The sequence below is a fragment of the Tamandua tetradactyla genome, chromosome 10 (assembly GCF_023851605.1).
Source record: "Tamandua tetradactyla isolate mTamTet1 chromosome 10, mTamTet1.pri, whole genome shotgun sequence".
Taxonomy (NCBI): Eukaryota; Metazoa; Chordata; class Mammalia; order Pilosa; family Myrmecophagidae; genus Tamandua; species Tamandua tetradactyla.
In genome coordinates this window covers 103,491,963-103,510,157 of record NC_135336.1, presented here as the reverse complement: position 1 = coordinate 103,510,157, position 18,195 = coordinate 103,491,963, and the positions used below count along the sequence as shown (strand labels likewise).

General features: G+C 42.6%; 1 long non-coding RNA gene across 1 annotated transcript; it reads left to right on the top strand.

Annotated features, from left to right (window-relative positions):
- The first annotated feature begins 2,161 nt into the window (after positions 1-2,161).
- On the top strand, positions 2,162-17,774 carry LOC143648101 (uncharacterized). Its single transcript, XR_013158366.1, has 4 exons — positions 2,162-2,280; positions 4,765-4,908; positions 6,156-7,388; positions 17,511-17,774. It is a non-coding gene; the product is annotated as an uncharacterized LOC143648101 (long non-coding RNA).
- Positions 17,775-18,195: the final 421 nt, after the last annotated feature.

The following is an 18,195-nucleotide window of genomic DNA, read 5'->3' as shown; positions in this document are numbered from 1 at the left end:
GATTTCCTTCAAAATCCTTGATTTTGCTCACCTGCTGTTTTGGTTTGCTAAGACTGCCAGAATGCAACATACCAGAGATGTAGAAAGGCTTTTATAATGGGGATTTATTTAGTTACAAAATAAAGACTAAAGTGGTGATAGAATGGATCATGCAGAAAAAACCTGATGAAGGCTTAGCATTCTGCAAAGAGTCCATTATTCAGGGCCTGAGCACATGGGATATGTATCCAGGTAGAAACGAGATGAAGTGATCAGTCCAGAAAGGAGTTCACCAGGATGGACACGGAATCCACAACCCTGTGTCTAAGCAGCAACAGTGGAATACGACTAGACCCGCAGGTGACCAGCCGAGAAATCCCAGAGGAAGGTCATGGTGGCCAAGCATGTGTTCCTAGTTTGGTTCAAATGGCCTTCTGTCGTACCTCCTTAAACAGGTAGGCTTTGTCAGGATCTCCATATTACAGAGGATCTCTATTATTACTCCTATGGAGAAGTTAGGTAACTTGTCCGAAGCTTAATATACCTGGTGAGCAGCAAAGCCAGGGCCAAAGCCCAGGATTGAATGAAACCCCATCTTTCCCCCCAGGGTTCTTTCCTGCCTCCCAGATAAGCCCTTACAGGGCACAGTCAAATAAGCCTAAGGGTTTTTGTGGTTGATGTTCTTGGGAAAAATCATATTTGTTTGGTATTCAACTATTCTTATCAAATAAAAACAAATACAAGGTTGAGTTGCTGTGTCACCCCACAGACCTGACCTGTGGGTGCTGAATTCATAGTAAAGAACAGCAATGCATATAATAAAGCATTTTGCTAGAGGGCTGCCCACCATTGATGGAGCAAGATAAACTCCCAACCAATTGTTCAGCTGAGCTCTAAATGCCTGATTTGTTAAAGAATTATAACAGGCTCTTCAGAGAAACTCCATGATAGGTAATCACTTTAAGGTCTTGGCTGACTGAACTGAGAAACAAAGAAAGCTTTGTAGAAATAAGCACCACTAAGTAATCATAATCAGTGGAGCTAGCTGGAATCCAATACAGCCGTTAGGGGGTCAGGTGGGGGCAAGTGAGTGGCACCAGCATAGCAGTCACTAGTGTTGAAATGACCAGGGCAGGAGATGTAAACATAGTCCTTAATTCTGCCTTTTTTTTTCTGGCATTTTGTGACTTCTTGGAAATCTTAGGGTAAAGCCCTTCCTCTGGCATGTCAGCAATTAAGTTATGCTTCACCCAGGAAAAGCCTGCATTCATCGCCATTTCACCAGGATAATTGGGACCTTGAACTTTCATCATTTTGCTGAATCAAGTGGTTCCACATCGTTCCTGAGGACAATGCTGCTACACCTTGTGTTTCTCCCCAGACCATCTCACCCGCTGGTGCATTCCTTTCCAGCTGAAAGCCTGAGAAACCCTGTCTTCTCCTAAACCTTACCCCAGTTTCTAATCTGTCACCAACCCCTGTCCAGGTTACCTTTGAAATTGCGCTCAGTTCTAATTTCTCTTCTTCCATTCCAATTTCCTTTTCTTTACCTCAGGCCAGACTTATTGCCAACTTGGAGTATCTGAAAAGCTTTTAAACCAGTGGCTTTTACACCAGCACCCTCGCTTTTAGTCATTCTCCCCTCCAATCTGTCCAATCCATTCTACACATGCAAACCCAGAGTGATCATTCTAAAATGGGAATCTGATCATATCATTCTGTCTCTCAAAACCTGACACTTCCAGAACAAGACCATGTCTTCTAACATGGGACTAGGAACTCTCCTTGACCTCTTCTCTTGCCATCCTTTTCCCTCACACTTTATCTTCAAACGTCCTGAACTACTTTCAATTTTATGAAGGTTCCCTCCTCTCTCCAGCCTCTGGGAAATTGCTTGTGTTTTACTCCTTGTCTGGGCAGCCTTCACCCTACCCCTGGCCAATAGCTGCTTGGTCTGCTGCCTGCTTTGTATGAGTGGAGCTTTTGACTATTCTACTTTCTCCCTGATGGCAGGATATTGACCACTCTGCTGACTTCCCTTGGTGCAGAGCACTTACCTCTGGGGAGACAGCCCTGACAGCTGCTGATTAGCGCTTAGCTCACCGTGTCTCTGGATGACATGTCACAATGGCGCAGTTGCATTTCTCAAGCCAGGCCCTGCAACGGCACTGCTTCCCTGGCTCTGGTGCATATTGTTAAGTGGTCCCTGGACTCTTATGAAAATACTAAGGTGAAGTGAAACAGTGAGATATTTACCTAAGTGCTAACTGTAAGGGGAGACCAAAAACCTCAATCATTAAGGTAATATTTTAAATATAATTAATTAATTAATTAATATTATAAATATTAAATAAATATTAATATAAGTAAAACTAATTAATTAAGAAAATGTGATAGACAATCCATCAAGATTTTAAATAAAGGATTAGTAACAGTGCTTAAAGGGAAATGTAATCTTAGATATTTATTTTAAAGAAGAAAATTCTAAAATCCGATCTAAGCTCGCTCCTTAAGTAGTTAGAAAAAGAAGAGTAAATAAATAGAAGAAAGAAAATATTAAAAATAAGACAAATCAATGAAATAGAAAGTATACAAATAATAATTCCACTCCTGATAACAAACTGACCTTCCCACGGAAATAGATAACAACTATAAATACTGGGAAAAAATATGAAGCAGTTGTGGTGCAGTATAGGTCAACTAAAACTCCAATAAAAGTCTATTTTTTACTGGCCAAGAAAGAAAAGGGAAGGCACCAAGGGCAAACAGAGCTATTGGAAAGTAGGAGGAATTCTGAAATGGAGAGCGATGGAAAGGGAATCCCAAATTCTACACACAAATTCTGGAGAATTCTGTGGGTGAAACCTGAACCACACATACATGGGGCAGACTACAGGAGTTCAAACTGAGACCATAAATGCTGCAACAGGAGAGAAAAAATTTGAAGTTTAACTCTAACTAGATTAACTGCCTGCTAAAGGAAAATCTCAGCACACTTTGTAAGAAAATAAAGAACTTAAAGTCTCTAAAACATATCCTTGACAAATTTTAATCCAAAATTAAATGACATCTGAAGAATCAGGAAAACATGATATAACCTCATAGGAAAAGACAATCAACTAAGGCCAACCCTTGATGAACTAGATGCTGGAATTTTTAGACAAAGATATCAAAGCAGCTATTAAAACTCTACTCAGTAAGATAAAGAAAACACAATGGTAATGAATCAAAAATAAGACATCTCACCAAAGAGAATATATTAAAAAGAACCTATTTAAATTTTAGAACTGAAAAACAAAATATCTGAATAAAAATTTTACTGGATGAATTGAATAACAAAATGGAGGAGAAAGGGGAAGGAAGAGGTGAACTTGAATATAAATGAGTAGAATTTTCCAAACTGAAGAAGAGAGAGAAGAAAGCTAAAAAAAAAAAAAAAAATTGACAAAATTTAGGGACCTGTGGGATATTGTCAAATTATGGGCAAGTGGGCGGGCCGCGGTGGCTCAGCGGGCAAAGTGCTTGCCTGCTATGCCGGAGGACCTCGGTTCGATTCCCGGCCCCAGCCCATGTAACAAAAACGGAGAAACAGAATACAATAAAACAAGAAAATGTTTAAAAATGTTTCCCTTTCTTCCTTCCTTCCTTCCTTCTATCCTTCCTTCCTTCTCTCTGTCTTTCCTTTAAAAAAAAAAAAAAAAAAAAATTATGGGCAAGTGGAGTCCAAGAAACAGAGGAGACAGAAAGAAAATGGAGCATTAAAAACGTAGAAAGAATGTCAGAAAACTTCTGTCATTTGGTGAAAGACATAAATTGCAGGTTTCAAAAGCTCAAAGAGCCTCAAAGGTGATGTGCATGAAGAAAACCATGTTTAGAAATAGCCAAGTCAGACATCTAAAAAGCAAAATTAAAGAGAAAACTTTGAAGAACACAATATTTACTCTAAGTAGACTGTGGAAAGTTAACAACAGATATGAAACTCTTAGAACAAACTACTAGAACTAATAAGTTAATTTCATAAGGTCACATGATATAACATAAACATACAAAATCAATTGTATTTCAAAACACCAGCAGCAAAAATTTGAAAAATGATAATTAAATGTTTTAACTGAAATAACTTCAAAAAATAAAACACATATTTACAATAGCTTCAAAACTACTTATTAATACACTTAACAAAATGTGTAAGACCTGTAGTGGAAAACTACTATATTGCAGAGAGAAATTAAAGACCTAAATATACAAAACCCTCAAAATGGTTAAGATGGCAAACTGGTGATAGATTTATTACCATCCCAGTCAAAATTTCATCAGATTATCTTGGAGAAATTTTTAAATAGGTTCTAAAATTGACATGGAAATGCAGAAGACTCAAAATAAATAAATTGTTTTTAAAAGGAACAAACTTGGAGGCTTTACACTACCTGATTTCAGGACTTACTTTAAAGGTAGTGTTTTTGGTTTGCCAAAGGTGCCAGAATGCAATACACCAGAACTGGATTGGCTTTTACAAAGGGGATTTATTATGCTACAACTTATAATTCCAAGGCCATAAAAATGTCCAAACTAGGGCATCAACCAGAGGACACCTTCTTTGAAGAAAGGCTGATGGCATCTGGGGTTCCCTTGTCATATGGAAGGCACGTGGTGATGTCTGCTGGCCATTCTCTCCTGGGTGGTTTCAGAATGGCTGTCTGAGCTCCTGTGGGTCCTTCTGGCTTCTTCTGAGGCATTTTTCTTTCTTGGTTTCTCTGGCCTATCCAAAATGTCTCTCTCCCTTAGGACTCCTGCAGGCAGATTAAGATTCAACTTGAATGGGTGTGGTCACATCTCCATGGAAACATCAAAAGGTCCTGCCCAACAACAGGTCTGCCCCCACAAGATTGGATTCTGGGGTACATAACAGATTCAAACCAACAAAGAAGGGTAATCAAGATAGTAATAATTGAAAAAGTTTCAATAGATAATTAATTGCTAATTGTTATTCCATTCTATGGTTAGACCACGTTTTGTTTCTCTATTCACCTGTTGATAGACATTTAAGCTGTTTCCAGATTTTTTGGTTATTATGAATAAATCTTCTGTGGGCAATGATGTTTAAGTCTTTGAATGGACAAGTGTTTTGATTTCACTTGGGGACATGGTTAAGAGTAGAATACCTGAGAGAGAAATGAGACAAAATAAAGTGTCAGTGGCTGAGAGATTTCAAACAGAGTCGAGAGGTTATGCTGGAGGTTATTCTTACGCATTATACAGATATCCCCTTTTTAGCTTATGGTATATTAAAGTGGCTAGAAGGAAGTACCTGAAACTGTAGAGCTGTGTTCCAGTGGCCACGTTTCTTGAAAATGATTGTATAATGATATATAGCTTTTGCAATGTGACTGTGTGATTCTGAAAACCTTGTGTCTGATGCTTCTTTTATCTATGGTATGGCCAGATGAGTAAAAAATATGGGTAAAAAATAAACAAATAATAGGGAGATCAAAGGTTAAAATAAATTGAGTAGATTGAAATACTTGTGGTCAATGAGAGGGAGGGGTAAGGGGTATGGCATGTATAAGTATTTTCTTTTTTCTTTCTTTTGCTGGAGAGATGCAAATGTTCAAAAAAATGATCATGGTTTTGATTACACAGCTATGTGATGATATTGTGAGCCATTGATTGTAACCACATCAAGAATGTTTGTGTGTTTGTTGTTTACAATAAAAATATTAAAAAAGTAAAAGAGTAGAATGCCTGAGTTTTATGGTAGGTGCATGTTTTACTTTTTAAGAAACTGACAAAGAATTTTGTACGTTTATTGTACATTTTGTATTTCCTGTAGTAGTATATGAGCATGCTATTTGCTACACATACTCACTAACAATTAGTATAATGAGTCATTTTAATTTTAGTCATTCTAATGGGATTGCAGTGGTATATTACTGTGGCTTTAATTTTTCATTTCTCCAATGAGTAATGATGTTGATCATCTCTTCATATGTTTCTTTGCCTTTCATATATCTTCATTTGTGAAGGATCTGTTCAAATCTGCCCATATTTTAATTCTTACTGAGTTGTATGAGTTCTTTATATATTCTGAATGCAAGCATTTTGTCAGATATGTATTTATATTTTTTTCTCCAATGCTGTTGTCTGCCTTTTCATTTTCTTAATGGTTTCTTTTTAAGGACAAATTTAAAACTTCTCACAGAAAGTCTAAAGGACTTGCCCAAAGTCTCCAAGTTGATACATCAGAAACAGTGGATTCAAGTTTAAGCATTCCACACTCTAACACTGTGCTCTATGGATTTGCTTTGGAGGAATTATTATCGACTGAGTGTGGCAGGTCCAGACACAAAACTCAGACCTACTGACACTCATCCAAGAATCTTGCACTTTGCCACACTTTATGGAAGACTTCATTGCTTCAATATCAAATACTTCTTGAGCACATGCCATGTGCCAGGCTCTATCCAGGAGATGGTAGCTGTCTATTTGCAGGATCCTTTGAAAACATGCCATCCTTTGCCAACTTACACAGCATCAATAGTGTCGGCTCTTTGAGCTGTTTGCCAAGAATTCTGGCTGTCTTTCCATTCCTCTCCCTTCTTCCACTAGTGGAGACAGGTTTGAGCATGCCCCATGCTTTTCTCTGGTGTCTCCTCTTATGGAGAACTCATGGCTATGAAAGAGCCATGCTGTGGACTTCTGGAAACTTGGATTGCTGTTTTAATCTCTCACTATCAGGAGAATGGAGCATCATTCAAATGTCCTTGCAATTTGAGGAAATTCATTTAAACTAAGGCACACGGTTCTAAGTAAGATATGAGAAGTTCTGTCTGGTGTCCCACCATGCAAATCAGTCAAGCATTTCCATCCAGTTGGTCTCCAGGGAGAGAGCTGATACTCTGAGCTCATCATCCATCCTTCAGGGAGACTCCTGGTTCCTCTCCCTGGCTGAACATAAGAGAGCTCCAGGGCCCAAGTTTGAGCAGCAACACTTGCAGGATTTGGGGGATGGGCACTAAGCCCTGGTGAGATGGATCCCAGGAGATCTGGAAGACGTATTAACAGCATCCACCACAATACGTGAGACTTTCAGAGGAGCAATGAGGAGAAATTTCCTGAAGTGGTGGACTGTTGATCATAAGAACAAAGCAACAATGAAGATAGAACCAAATCATAGCAACAAAGAATCTAACTGTGATTCTGTCCTGAGGCAGAGATTTGGACTGGTTGACCTCTGAAAGCCCTCACAGATTCATAAGTCTGCCTCAGTGAATTGAGAATCCATTAAGACTTTGTGGGTTGACCCAAGAGCATGTTGACCAAACTTACTTCCCAGTTGAGAACAATGTGGCTTAAAAAACAGCCTGTGCAGCTTCCCGGACGTCCCATTGCTCTTACAGAATAACATTTTGGTGAGTAGAGTGTAAATGAATGAGAAACAGATGGATTTAATTTCCCTTGAAATTAGGAATGGTGAGCCCAGCCACAGTTTGAAATTGCTAAATGTCTCAAACTATTTTTTTCAGGTGCTTTTGATTCAGAAAAACCAAAACCATGGTCTTGCAAAGCATGTTTCCCCTCATTAGTATGAGGCTTCATTTGTTTTCAGGGAAATTGGATCTGCATATTTCAACTTCTTTATACTTCACTTATCAAAAGGTTTTAATCTTGGAATTATGAGAAATAGCTCATCACATTTTTCAAACTTTTTATTTAGGAAAAGGAAACAATGTGGAATGCTGGAAGATGTGACCATCAGAATGTGGGTTCAGGTGAAAGTTCACACTTTAGAGAAGTTCCATGTCCCAGAATTCAACACATCTTTAGCACCCAGCCACAATGAGCTAAACACCTATACTTGAAAATCTCTCAAAAATTGAGATAAATGTGGATAAGTTCAGTAAGGAGGGGCTGGAAAAATACAAAATAGTGTTAAATAGCTCCAGGTTTTCTCATCTCTAATTATTAGTAGGTGCATTCCTAAATGGAATTGTAGCCATAAATAGAATGTAGCAGAATTACAGCATCCTTGCACCATTCACCACCGTTTTCCATGTATTTTTTCTCATAATAAGACATGTGATAAAGGAGATACTTATAGAATGACCAAAGGGAAAGAAAATGAGGAGAAAGTAGACGTGTGCCACAGGAGGTGGGGTGGTAGGAGGCAAGAGATAGAGAGAAGCATCCAGAGCTGTCTTTGTTTCAGAGAATAGGCTCAGACCACAGACTCGTGTATGAGTCTTCACAGACTCAACTCTAGGTTCCAAGGGACCAAATAAGACAGAAAGGGGAGAGAGGCAGTCTTCCCCACCCCTTCTCACACAACGCAGTGTGTTTGCACTGTACTGGTAACACAGCACTTGTTGAGTACCTAACAGGCTGCCTTCTGTTCAGAATGGCATTGGCAGACAGCGGACTAATGGATGCTGCCAAACAGCAGAAAAGAAGGAAATGGAAGAATCCTGGTGATATCTGATAAGGTTTGTCCCAAGTGCCTGGGAGACACTAGGGTTCCCAGAAAAAACAATTCATATTAGGCACTTTCTACAAGGAACCACGTTTCTCACAATAACAGTAGCGGGTAAAATCCAGAAAAGGAATTATTATGGTCAATATGTCCTCATGTTAATCTCTAGGCTGATGCAGAAAGAGCAGACCCAGATTGTCTAACTCTTTAAAACCATGTATATTCCCACTTTTAGATGAGAAACAGCTCAAACATGGCAGTGCTGCTGTGACAGTAGCATCATCAAATATCCTTGGACTCCCTTGCATTTACCGGCCTTCTTTTTGCTACATTTGTGACATTTGATGGGTTTTAGCCAAAGGAGTGTGAGCTAAGGTGATGTGAGCCACTTTCCCTGCCAGGCAGATACTTCTTCCATTCTTTCCTTCCCTTTCCTCGGTGGCACTGTGTGCCGCTACGTCCAGATGACTAGCCACATTGGACTTCTCACAAAGCAGGCCCTTCATTCTGCTAAGACACAAGATTTGGGGGAGGGCCTGGATGCCTGTTTCAGCAGCTAGTGTTAATTACCTCAAGTTGCCAACTTAATCCCTGTCATTGCGAGGCCCAGACAGTCATAAAACAGATCCTTTTAGGTAAGGTCCTTAGAAAATTTTGAGAATATAATGGGGCCCTGTATTAATTATTTATTACCACATAACAAATTACCCCCATGGGTAGATTTAAAAGAGCGAGCATTTATTCCCTCACAGATTTTAGGGTCAGGGATTTGGGAGTGGCTTAGGTAGGTAGTTCTGACGCAGTTTCTCCTGAAGTGCGGTCCCACTGTGGGCTGGGGCTGAAGCTATCTGAAAGCTGGGCTGGGGCTGGGAGACTCTCTCACTAGCCTTGTGGACTGTCATTCCTGGAGGTGGACCATCCTCCCATCCCAGCAGTGCTGCCATCAAACCTTAATCCTGCTCTGAGCCCACAGCTCACGCCCTGCTTCTTCCAGTCAATCATGGCGTCACTCCTAATGGCCTCTGGTTTAATCAAATTACAGGGAGCCGGATGCATATGAGGCAGATACTTGGAGGCAAGATGGAGCAATATGGAGGTTGATTTTAAAGTGGGGTGCAGGGGTTCATGCTCTCAAGGTCTGCTGGGGCCACCTGGGGCCCTCCTAGCAGGACCATTAATACCCCATGCTTTGTCAGCCCCTGGTCCCAGACTCAGTCAGAACCTTTACTCCAGAGTGCGTCCAACACGTCCACCTGCTCAGAGCCTACCCTGCCCAGTTCACCAACCTGCCGGCACCTCCACCACCCACCTGTGCCCAGGGCCCCATGCCCAAACCTCCTGTGAGGAAGCCCAAAACCTGCCATGAGCTCCATCTATGCACATACCAACCCAGCCCTTCCCAGTGCCTCTAGCCACCCTCCTCACTGCCTGCCCTCTGCCTGGCTTCCCCTCACCTCTGCTCCCCAGTCCTGTCTTTGCACTCTTCATCCCTCTAAATTTCACATTTTTAGATTCAAGTCATGTAATCAAGTTCTTTTTCCAGCCCCCCTTTATGCCTTCTACAATCTGCTTTAGAACATACCCAATGCCATTGCCACTCCTCATTCAAAACATGTTTCTTTCCCATCAATAACTGAATTCTCTGAGGGCAGTAACCATTATTTATTTTTTGAATCCTTTCCCCCACTGAACCCTCTCCTTGGCCCTACCCCATTCAAACATCCCTCACCCAAGCACCTGTGTGACTCCAGAGGTGACAGGACAGAAGGAGTCACCTATGCTGCATACTTTTCCTTACTTATTCTTTGCCCCCATCAACCTTATCATCAAGGTAGCAAGATACAACCAGGTCAAAAATAAAACCTCTGGTTTGTTGATCACTGTTGATGATCAATGTGCTGGGCCCCAGTAAGTGTTTTGCATTCACTCATTTAATTAATTCTCACAGCAGAATTAATTATTATTACTGCAATTCTTAATTAGACGATTCCACTTTACAGACTCAGGAACTGAGGCTTGAAGAAGGTACAGGGAATATTGCCCGAGACCACACAGCCAGGAGACAGTGGAGCTAGAAGGCCAGCCTGTCTATACATCTAGAAAAGAGACTCAGAAAAATATCAGCTTGAGCCTAATTCTTGGCTGGCAGATAGGTTGGTGTCAAAAGTAGGGGTTCCTGGTTAAAAGAGAGTGTATTACTTTCATCTCTGAGCTCAGTCCCCACCACCTCTCCATTCCCACCACCAACCTGTGAATCTGTGCTGCATGATCCATGAGTCGATGCCAGCCTTTGACGGGTCTCTGATTTTAAAGACATTTGGCAGGCAACCCCCAGTTATAAAGTTTCCTATACTTAGAGATATCTCCATGTGCAAATCTTAGCAGCGTGTTCTTCTAGGGCTGTGTTTTCGGTATAGAATTGAAAATGTGTTTTAGATGATGTGTTTAGCATTGAATATGTTTTAGCTCAGGACATGGCATGGACATTGGCAAGTACCAAATATTAGGGGTCCATAAGTCATAGGCCACCAAACAGGTCAGCCTCAGTGGACAAGTCCTTACCAGGAAGTATACTTAATCTCGGCTTCCATGTAACTCAGATCATTCTGGAAACCAAGGTTCTGCTAGGAGGCCTAGAGACTTAGGCTAGGAGTCCTGGAATGCAGGAGTCCTGCACCCCACTTTGAACTAAATCCCAATATCACCCCACATTGCCTCTGGACACCTGCCTTGTGGTAAGTCCAGCTCTCTGGGACTCATCCTAACCATGGGAAGGAGATATTTTGCAATGTCCCTGATGCAACATGTGGCAGTGCTTCTTAGAATTTTCTAATGACACACCTCTAGCTGCAGAGCAGGGTAAACAGGCAGCCTGGGACTTGGGGGAGGGCCTGAAGGAACCTTGAAGTTTACACAGTGCCTCTGAAGTTTTGTATTTATCTTAATAATTCAGGAGAATTTTCCCTTCCAGTTCCAAATATACTTAGGTCTATTCTATATTCAATATAAAAATAATTGCTAAAAACTTCAAGAAAAATGGATGCCCTAGGACACTGTGCCTGTGGCTCCCTTTCTCAGGTGTCCATGGCACTCGGCTGTGCCTGGGGGTAAAAATAGCCCAGTTTGAGAGGCACAGACTAAAGACATCAACCTCACTGACCATTCCAGGGCCCTCTCTGCTCAAACTTAGGAACGCCCCATGCAGCCAGAGGCTTTGCCTTAAGCAACATGCACCTAAGGTAGGAGCCAGTGAGAGGGCAAGGTGTGCAGGAATTCTTACACATAGGCCTAAGAAACCGTTCAGAAAAAAACAGAGACAAAGAGAGACAGAGAGAGAGAGAGAGGAAGGGAGAAAGGAAGGGAGGGAGGAAGGAAGAAGAAAAGAAAGGCTTTGCTGTAAGGCAGTGTCTCCTATCATTTTGGGGCTCTCAGAACACTGATGTGGCCTATGGAAAAAAAATGCTGCAATTCCTCAGGTTTGAGTGTCCCTTAGAGATTTACAGAAACTTTGAAGCCACCTATGCTCCCTAAGAATACAGATATCTCCACAGAAACCCTTTGTCCTTGGGCAGATGGGGGCATGCATATGTTTTCTTAAAATGTTTTGAGACAATATTTTAAAATGCCCATGAAGGTCTGGATTTTGCAGATGTGGTAGCCTTGCACCTGGGACATTGCAGGGCCCAGTGGGGGTGGGGTCACCGGGCTCCTGCAGGGGGTCCTTCCTGTCCCCTCCACCTCAGCCTCATCGGACCTACCGCTACCTTCATGGGACCTGCCTGGCCCTGGGGTGCCTGCAATGGCGACTCCTGATAGGGGATATTATATGACCCCAGAAAAAGGCCATCTGCAGTCCCCTGCTGTTCACAGTCTTCCTAGAACACTGCCCACCTCTCCTCAGAGACAACTCCCTGACCTACCCCACCCACCCCCAGATCTGTGCCTGGAGACAGGCTGCTGTAACAAAGTTTGGAAGAGTCTGTAAATTTGGCGAGGCATGAGAGCACAGAGCCACGGGGGGGAGTCAATTCTCCTCACTGCACTCGGCACAGAGCCCCGAGGTGAAGGGGGGGTGTCACAGCCTGCTATGGCCAGGGTGGCAGAGCAGCCTGCATCCCAACGCCAGCACCCACGGCCAGATGGTGGCCCCTTCTCAGTGGTCAGCAGATATTATCAGCAACAGGGGCCAGTTGTGGCAGTGGCATTGCCAGGAACCACGGCAGGAAGTGCCCTGATTGTGCCCAGGTTGGGGGTCAGGATGCAGGAGCCTGGAGGGGTATTCTGAAAGAGGGAGTGTGCTGATTTGAAACTGTTGTATACCCCAGAAAAACCATGCTTTTTAATCCTGACTCAATATTGTTGGGTGGGATCTTTTGGATTAAGCTGTTTTCATGGAGATGTGACACCCCCAATTGCGGATGGGACATTTTGACAAGGTGGTTTCCATGGAGATGTGTCTCTACCTATTCAAGGTAGGTCGCTTACTGGAGTCCTTTCAGAGGGAAACATTTTACACCTCTGGCTCACACTGGGATAAGATCTCCTGACGAGCCAAAAAAAAAAAAAAAAAAGAGGGAAACATTTTGAAGAAAGTTTCAGAACTGACACAGACTGAGACGTGAAGATGCACAGAGAAAATGCCACCAGGAAAGCTGTTCGAAAACAGAAGTCAAAGGACCAGTAGACACGAGCCACATGTGTTCCCAGATCGGCCTTTCTTGAGTCAATGTATCTTTCTCTGAATGCCTTAATTGGACATTTTTATGCCCTTAGAACTATAAACTTGTAAGTTAATAAATTCCATTTATAAAAGTCAATCCAGGGCAGGCTATGGTGGCTCAGCAGGTAGAGTTCTCACCTGGCATGCCAGAGATGGCTTCAATTCCTGGGGCTTGCCCATGCAAAAAAAAAAAAAAAAAAAGCCAACCCATTTCTGGTACTGGTACATTGTATTTCCAGCAGCATTAACAAACCAAAACAGTGGGTAAGGGCCAAGCCAGTAAAAAAAGACTTGTGACCCTCATGTGTGTCCCAGCCACTGGGGCCTGGACTCACGAGGGGAATTAAATCCCAGCTATTCCCAGGGGCTCAGGGTTGGTAGACTTGATCACCTTTCAATATCCCCCAAATTCAAACCAGTGTGGCCATGTGTCCAGCTTTAGTGACAGCAGATAGAGTGGGCAATCAGACTCCCACGGAGCACCTCCTGGGTACAGTTCCTTGTGGGGGTCTCAGCTCCCTGGAGCTTGAGGAAGAGTAGGAAAGGTGCTCTTAGTCACCCAGGAGTTTGCATGATGCAAGAGATTTCTTCTCCCCTTTGAACCGTCCTTTCCCTTTCCCTCATTTACAGAGCCAGTAGACGTTGTGCTAACTGCCTCTCACTGGGAGTGGAATTGAAAGCAGAAGTCTCCAGGTTTTGGTCTCCCAGAAACCTAAACCCTAGGAGATTTTAGAGGATTTACAGAGTGGGTAAAAGAAAAGGACTTGAGGTATAAACAAAAAGTCTCAGACAAACGTGCAGACGAAATAGGGATTTTCTCCCAGGCCAGGGAGAGGTACCCTTGGTCTGCAGAGAGGTGGGGAGACGGGTCATATGAAGCTGCCTGGTATGTGGACTGGTTTATAGCTAGAGGGCCCGCAAACACCCCTATCTCCAACAGGAAGGTACAGATCCTGAGCAGGGTGTGTTAGTGTTTTTTGGAGAAGTGTCTCCAGGTGAAGCTGAGCCTCTCCCAGGAGGGGCTTTGCCAAGTGGGCATGGAGTAGATCTAAAGCTCTTGGTACGTGAATTCCTTCTTGATGCGAAGCATCTTCAGGACACCTACAGGAAGTCAAAGGTATGTGGCGTGTCCTTACCTGCTGTGTATAGTAACACACTTGGTAAAGCCAAGGGAGCCCAAAGAATATCCCAAGCCCAGCTCTCCAAGCTTCCCTGCCTACTCACATGCCCACACTCTTCACACTCATCAAGTTATACCTCCTTCTCAGAGCCGCTACAGTGAAGCTGTAGATTTTTATTTTTCCAAGGACAGGAAAAAAGTCTCTGGTAGCTGTGAGTCTGTGAGTGCAAGTGTTTGTGTTGGGGGCACGGTGACCTTACACTCACACCTCATCCCATGTGCCGCATAAAGGAGTCCCATCAGAAGGGGCTAATTTTCCTTCTTCTACTAGTTGGTTAAACAGCACTGATTATCCAGAAAATAGTGGATTTTTGGAGGGGTGGGGGGGAAGGTTGGGAGACAGTAAGTAAGAGTTTCTGTTTCACTCAATTCCTTTCCTCAAATTCCTCAATTAGATAAGTTATTGCACTTCCCTCAGGATGGAATACAGAGAAATTAAAGCACCCTAACTTTAATTTCCTTCCTCCAGATGAGTGGAAACTCTATCTCCTTAGGGAAAACAAGCATCCAACAGTAGTCATGCACTGGGATAAGGGACAGTTATTCTGTAAATACTTTGATTCAGGCAGTATTAGCTAATTCTGGCACTGCCTCCATTAAATGGGTCCAATTCGTCCAACTTTTTAGAGGAATTCACATATATTAGTTTGGATCCCACCTAAAAGCAGACCTTGAGACTGGGATTTCTGCACATGCAATTTAAGAGGTGATCCAGGAAGCATGGCAAGGGAGTGGGGAAGTGAGACGGAATGAGAGGAAGCCAATAGAGGGTACATTAATGGATGGGTCACCACCACAGGTGATTGGGACTCGTCCTGCTGGGGACTCTGGGGTGGATGGCCACTAACTCCAGTAATCATGGAAAAGGGGGATACCCAGACCTCTGGAGGACTGTTGGACACAGTCTCTGAACTGACATTAACATATGTGCCCCGGTAATAAATGGAGTCTGGCTTGCTCGTGGCGGATTCACTGTGTCTGTGAATCACTTGATGGTCATCTCCCTAACCGCCTAATGAATGTGTAATTGGAATGACACATGTGATACTTGTCAGAATCTCCACATTGGTTTCCTAAGCTGTAGGGTAAGATTTTCATAGTGGAGAAAGTCAAATAGAAACCTCTGATATTTTTCCCCACCCCTCACCCTGGCCAAACTGTAAATTGAAAGAAAAAAAAACACTTTCAAGGGAATGGCAGAGCTTTATGCTACCATCAAAAATATACAGAAATCAGGAGTAGTGTGTTGCTGTTATCTTGTCATTTAATTCATCAGTCTTGTCCCTAGTAAAACCAGATGGATTATGATAATGACAATTGACAACCACAAATTTAAACATTGCTTCATTATAACAACTTTGCCAGATGTAGAATCTTTTCTAAAGAGATTGACACCGCATTTAGAACATGGTATGATTTGGGAAACTGTTCATTTCCATCCTGATCAGCAAGGAAGATCAGGAGTATTTCATGTGGGACTAATGAATAAATGCATTTGCAATCTTGCCCCAGGCCTACATTGTCTGTCTTTGTCATAATGCAACCCTCAGGGATCTTGACCATCTAAGTCAGGAATTGGCAAACTATTGGGCCAAATCTGGCTCACAGCCTATTTTTCTATGCCCTGTGAGTTAAAAATAGTTTTAATACTTTTAAAGTATGTAAAAGAAAAAAAAAGGAAAGTTCAAAGAAGTATATGCAACAAAGACTGAATGGGGCAGTAAGGAATGGTCTCATTAGCTAGTCAGGGACCAGAACAAAATAATTGGAAGGTTAAGAAATAAGAAGGTCTGGGAATGAGGCATTTGCATATACATAAGGAAGTGGGAACAGAATGTGAAGATATCTGTAGGGCATGTGGATGTCCACCAGAAAGCATTCACCATGGAAAAAGGACTTAAGTCATGAACACAGAGTGACAAAGGTGGTTGATCATCAGCCACGTCAATTCTGGCAGAGTAGCCATGATAGCAGGGAAGGAGGCTATGCATGGGCCCAACAGCAGGGGTTCCCACTCACCAAGGTTGGTTTAACTACTGCTGCTACCGAATGTCCAATCTGTCATTAAGAGAAGCCAACAATACCCGCCCCCCCAAACACACACACATGGACCACTCCTTGAAGGGAACAACCAGTCACTTGGTGGCAATTGGCAACACTGCGTTCTTTCCATCCTGGAAGATACATTTAGACATATATACTAAGAAGGAAATTGTCTTTCCTGACCACTGGGCTTCTGCAAGCACCACTATATCAAAGGACTTACAGATGTGCGATCCACCAACACAGGACTTCAAACCAAAGCAGTGGAATCCACGGGTGCTAAAAGTGTGGCAGTGAGAGCCACTAGTCCTATCACATTCAGCACTCATCCAGAAATCACTTGCCTGACAGAGAGTGGAATGATCTCACAGGGTTACAGCTGAGGCACTAGATTACTGATGATGTGCTGCAGAGACGGGAGTGTCATCATGCAGAATGTGGTTAAACCCTAAATCACATAGTGATATATCCCCAGTAGGTACAATAGATATGTTTGGGAACAAGGTTAAAAGTAGAAGTTACCCATTCTCACCGTCACTTCTAGTGACCCACTCCAAGAATTTGGGTCATGTCCCTGCAAATTTAGGATTTCTGAGTCCAGAGATGCTGGCTCCTAGAGTGGGAAATACTTCCATAGGGACATATCAAGATTCTTATTGAAATCTAAGCTATAACTGCCACCTGGTTACATCAAGCTCTTTGTGACAAGAGACCAGCAGGCAAGGAAAGGGGTCAACATTTTGGCAGGAATAACGGGCCTGATCTTCAGGAGATAGTAGCACTGCTACTATACAATGGATGCAGGAAAAAAATATATTTGGCACTTGGGTGACATATTGGGGTGTTCCTTAGTGCCCCCATGCCAAGTTTAGATGATAACTGTAAAAGTGCAGCAAATGTGGCCCGAGAAGGGCACGGTAGCTGGAGATCGGACTCCTTAGAGATGAGGGTCTGGATTATCCCACCAGGCCAGCTGCCTACACCAGAAAAGATGCTAAGTGAGAGTACAGGGGTCTAGACTAGAAGGTGGAAAGGAAGGGATAACAAGTATCAGTTACATCTTCAAGATCAACTACAGCAGCAGTAGTACTTCTAATAAAGCTCCTTATAATTTCCCCCAGGAAATAAGACCAAATTAAACCCTGGAGAAGTTCTTTTCAAGCAGAGCAAGCAATACCATAAGAAGTAAGTGGACCTGAGGAGAGAAAGGAGTGAACTGTGATGATATAATGTGCTCCATCTAGATTGCTTTTGGAGAGAATGTACCCACCTCCAAGCTGATGGAGATGTTGACTACAGAGCGCCCACAGCTGTATTGCTCATTGGGAAGTGCCATCAGCCACCAAGAAATGCCTCACCCTCTCAGGTGATGAGTGTTGCCAATGACTGGCTCCTGCATAGAAACATATATCTAGTTCTTTTTCTTTAATTTTGGACAATTCTAATGGATCATCCCAGCTCTGGAGTTTCCACAGAAACAACTGCGACCTCAATTGTTAACAACATTACAGGTCACCTCCCTCTGCCCAATTGTGCCTTCCTCAGTTTTTTTCAGGTGCATCTCCTAAGAGCCCTCCCCAATGAACTTCTGCTCCCAGTTCTCACAGATTCTGTTTTCAAAGTACCTATATTAAGTCAGGATCCTTTCCTAAAATTTATCTACCTGAATATGAGCCTGCATTCAAAATAATCCTTTTCCTACTTTACAAAACTAGTGCTCCTCATTGCTCTCAGCTGAAATGCATCCTATTACTAAAGGAATAGATTAAAGTGTTGGTTTATGAAAGAATATGATTAATCAATGCC